Consider the following 5,056-nt stretch of genomic DNA (forward strand, 5'->3'; position numbering starts at 1 on the left):
GACATAATGATTACACTGAGAAAAGTGTGGTGCTTTATATCCATTACATTTATGCATCAGCATTTGTATGCATCAAGACATGACAGTTCTAATAATGAGAGGTATTATTTTCTGAGTAAAGATCATAATTAATAACTGACATCATTAATAACTTTTCACACCTGTGCACTCAAAGTTAAATGCTTGTCTATGTTTATTTCATGTTACTGTTACTGATACACTGGATAAAAATCAGCACTTACCACTCCTTGAGCAGCCTAATCGAAGCAGACATCTGCACTCCTCACAGGATTTCTTAGATTTTATGCATGTTTCAAATGTACAGTCCTTACTGGTTACCTGTACAGTGATAAAGTTCTCTGCACATGTAGTTAACTGAACCTGGGACATCTTTCACACTTGGAGAAGGTTTCCCAGGAGTAAGCTGGAAAAATAGTTTCCACATTCTTCCAAACTGTTGTTCACCCTCCACACTTCTGTAAACTACATACATGATTAACTTGAACTGGAAATCACAAGAACAGTGTGACGGATGTGACAATGTCTCCCATGCTCATAACGAGGTACGTGTTACAGGCCATCAGATCCTATACCAGCTGTGATCATGGGTCACAGATTAAACATGACCACAAAAGACATTTTAAGGTTCTACTATGCGTATGCGACTAAAGCACTTCAGTTTGTCTTAAATTACAGGACATATTCATGCAATTTTTGTCCACATCTTCTTTCACAGATCCTGATCTCTCTGAGATACTACATCATCAATCAAATCTCAGAAATAAACCAGGTAATGCATTTACAAAGTAGATAGTAATCCAAACCAATAAGTGCTTAAAGAAGAATTTGGAGCACAGACTTACTGAAACTATTTTGGATGAGAGCCAGCTGGAGAGCAGAAATTGCAAAATTAAAGTGAGGATTAATTGCTTAAGATTTAAAAGTGTATACTGCTATATGTAGAAACTTGCAGCTCCATACCTGATCATTATAGTTCTCAAAGGATGCTCCATTATCTCGTCAGAGGAAAGGAAATAGGAGAGGCGCAAACATTCTGTATATTTACAACCAATTTATAAATTATTAGCTGAAAGAGAAGAAGGTGCAAAAAGCATCAGTTGGCAATAAAAGTTTTACTGCTAGGGCACAAGGGACCAGATCTTCCCAGTGTCTAACACCAGAGAGAAGGAGAGCTGTAAGTTGGTAAGAACACACAGACCGTATGTCCAAAAGTCTGAGCAGCCCAATTATCAGAATCTCAGCAGCAGGATTTAATGATGTCATGTGTTCTAGTTCACAGTTTTTTGGTTATTTGAGTGGGAAGGGTGTTGTGGAAGAGAATGGTGCAGGTGTGTTGGGCTTAGGTCGGAAGCTTGCAGGAAACAGGCTTTCAGAAGGAGCTCAAAGTGTTCAATGGTATAAAAGACACAGCTGCCACTCAGTGCTACCTGTGGGGCAGTGTACCATGATGAGGGCTTGAGGGAATCCATCCTGTTAGAAAGGAGGCCCCCGTGTTCTCTGAAGCTTTATCACTCACTCTGGTAACACAGAGTAATAGTAATACGTAATAGTGCTTTATTGTGGATGTGTTTGGGCACAGGTGTTCTCAGAAAGGAATTCTACCCTGTCACCTATATTCTTTTGTATCTGCTCTGGCAGATACTTCCTATCATTCCCGTGGTGCAACATGGACACTCACAAAAAAATGCTCATTCCACTCAGATGGTCTGTAATAATTTTTTGTTTGATTATTCTATAGGCTACAGAACAGTGTTCAATTATGCTGCCAACAACACAACACCATGGCCAGAGTACCTTGAAGATCTCACTAACTTTTGTGTCCTCAATGGTGCTCACCTGAGCAGACTGTCAGAGCACTCACACACCTCACGGGGTGTTCAAAAACCCCACTATTGCTTTCCTTGGGATCCTACAGGCTGACTCACCTCCCTAAGCTTCCCAGTGCTTGATGCATCCCTGTGATAATCGGAAGGGCTGGGGCAAATGTGCAATTGCATGATAATACCTTCACTTACCTACAGATAATGAATAGTTAAGAAAGAAAAGCTAGACGCAGACAAGGAGAACAACAAGAAGGAGAACATATTCATTAAAATTAAGGAGGTCGCTGTGCTATTGTATGAAGTTCCTATTACCATAGCTGTCAAGACTTCTGACTTTTAAAATATTGAGGAAAATATGATGCTTACTTTATTGTGCTAAAGCCATAATGCAGCATGGGCCTGAATTTTTGCAGTGCATCTTCCCCTCTAGTTTGTTTCCCACTTTGAGGAGATCATTTTATGAAATTACTTCTATTTCCTGTAAAAAGAGACACTCTCCCAGCCTACAAAACAAAAAGAGTTTTTAAATGCCCACATCTGTAGCTGTCACTTGCATTCCTTCAATGCCTTAGTACAGCCCAGAGGCTGCCCTAGGAAAACACTCCCAATTAGCAGTTGAAGCAGAACCAAACCTCCAGAGAACAAAACCATACAAAGCTTCAGCGCAGACTCAGGAGGAGAAATGACCACCAGAATCTTCTGCATGCATTCTGTGCAATTAATTAATACATTTAAAAATAAAAAGCAAGATGAGTCCAGCAAATTAACCAGCCCCATCCCCCTAAGTCATTAACGAAGTATCTCCACTAAGTATAAACCAAGAGTGCTGACTGGATGGGAGTCAGGAGAGCAGGTCTCTGTTGAGGAGCATCGCTGGGAGCCACATCCATAATATCTCAGAGAGAAAGAGAACAACTGTCCCAAATGTCTGTGCTTCCTCCTTCTCCCAGCTGTAGACACGCTACGGCACAGGTCACATATTTTGATTCACTTGGGTTACAGGGGCCTGCATGATGTCATGGAGCTCTGAGTGGCTGAGGCAATGCAATGGGGCTTGACTGCAGATAGAAAGATGGGGCTGGTGTCCCAGCCTCAGCTCAGGAGCATTATGTAGGATTGCTGCCTGTCTCTGGGTGAAGGCCCTCACTGCCCCAAGAGGAGGACTGCCATGGATGATTGAGAATTGCAAGGGGAGGACTGACAAGAAGATCCAGTTCTCATAGTTCTCATGCAAGAGCTTCACCCATACCAGAGTCTGGCTAGACTGCCTGCAAGAGGCAAGGGCACCTCGGGACAGGCTCAGCCCCTGGGGGTACTTTGGAGGGTTGTTGTGGCAGCATCAGAATAAATGAGGCTTTCCTCCTTATAAACAAAACAACAAACACACAGCAAGGGAAGCAAAAGGGTTATAGTTAAGGTCAGGGAAGGGTAAACAGAGGTAGACCACTTGAAACTTGGAGTCACTGAGGCCACAGTGGGAAAAGAAGGGAGCTTCATTTGCAACAACTGAAGATGGCCAAAAGTCCAGCTGGAAGACAGACAAGTGTGAGAAGCAGCAAATGCATCTGTTACCCCAAAAGGGGTTTTCCATAATGACAAACAAGGAAGCCCAGGAGGGATTTGGAGCTGGGGCAGAGGAAAGGCAATGCCAAAAGATCCTGTGTAATTCAACAGCAGAGATCACAAAGAGAAGAGCCCTTGATGCGCACAGACAAATAAACAGTCATTCAAGCTCCATAGATATTTGAACCAGGGCTGCAAATTGAGTGGAAGTGTGAGGGCCTGGAAAAAGAGCTGGGACAAGGTCAGACCAACCCTAAGGGGTCGAGGTAATTGGAGGTAAGAATGGGAGACACAGATTTAAAGACACAGAAGAATGCACAAAGCAAGAGAGAGAAAGGCAGAACATGACAGCAAGAGGAAAAAAAATTCAACCTTTTCTAAGTTAATGTTTCATTTTGAATTAAAAATTTATTTTCTATTTTGGCAACAATTACATCATTCAAAACAAACCACGCACAGCTCTGTGTGTGTCAATTTATGTTACTTTAACACAGACAGGTCACTATGTTTCATTTAATTTTGAACTACTTAAGGGCATCTGATACTGGCTGAAGCATTATCTTCTTTACAGCTAGGTTTGCAGAGTATTTGCATTATTAAAAACTTTCATAAATCAAATAGATATTTTGATCTTCATTTAAAAGATAAGCGATCTCAACAAATTGCCTTGTGATATTTATAGTAGCTGCACAACGCCTGTATTACTTGTATACATTCAAGGACTGAAAAAATTATGTAATTATTCATGAATTACCCATGGATATCAGTTTAAAACACTTAGCTTGTTCCCTTGCCACAAAATCTGAATGTTTCTGTTCTTAATGTTTTTATTCTCACAGCATCCTTGTCTGTAATAACAAGAAATACTATTAGACCTGTTGAAACCAATGGGAAGTGGATGCTGAACTGGATACTCTGAACATCACAAACATTCAATTAAAAACACAGTCTCAGGTCAGCTGGTTATGCATGCACCAGAAGAGCAGCTTGTGACTCTCTAGAGGGTTTGGAATGATCACTTCCAAAGGATTTTCCAAACCCAAATATTGCTGGCATAATAAAACTTGTAAATTCAGAAGTATAGAAATTCTGCATCTTACACAGTAAATCTTGGCTCTTCTATATCTTTTTATGTTTAGTTTTGTGTGCTATTTGCAATAAAATTTAATGCTGACGTTATAACAAAATTTAGTTATCTCTTTCCCTTGGGATTGTCTACATTTGTTCCATGTTTTTTCTAATTGCACTGAATTTGAAATATATTAAATACCTGTAGCTGATTTATCTTCACATTTAATTTTTTACTTGTGTTTTTGCAAGAAGTGTTGCTGTTCCACATTCATAAATTCAAAAAACCCATCAACAAACCCCATATTTTCTAACCTTTAATTTACTGTATATACACTTATGTAAATATACACATGGAAAAAAAAAATTCACTAGCAGTGCAAACCTACTTTAATGCATGAGAGTTATCACTGTTTTGTTTCATGGGTTTATCTAGGATTGCTACTTGGTGTAGAGGAAACACAAGCTGAGATAAGTCTCAGTACTTTCCCAAGTCCATATATTCATTCACCAGCAGGTTCTGATTCTTCTGCAGGGGAGAAAAAGTGATACAGACATCTTTCTGAAACTTAATACAGCAT

Source organism: Lagopus muta, chromosome 6 (assembly GCF_023343835.1).
Source record: "Lagopus muta isolate bLagMut1 chromosome 6, bLagMut1 primary, whole genome shotgun sequence".
Lineage (NCBI taxonomy): Eukaryota > Metazoa > Chordata > Aves > Galliformes > Phasianidae > Lagopus > Lagopus muta.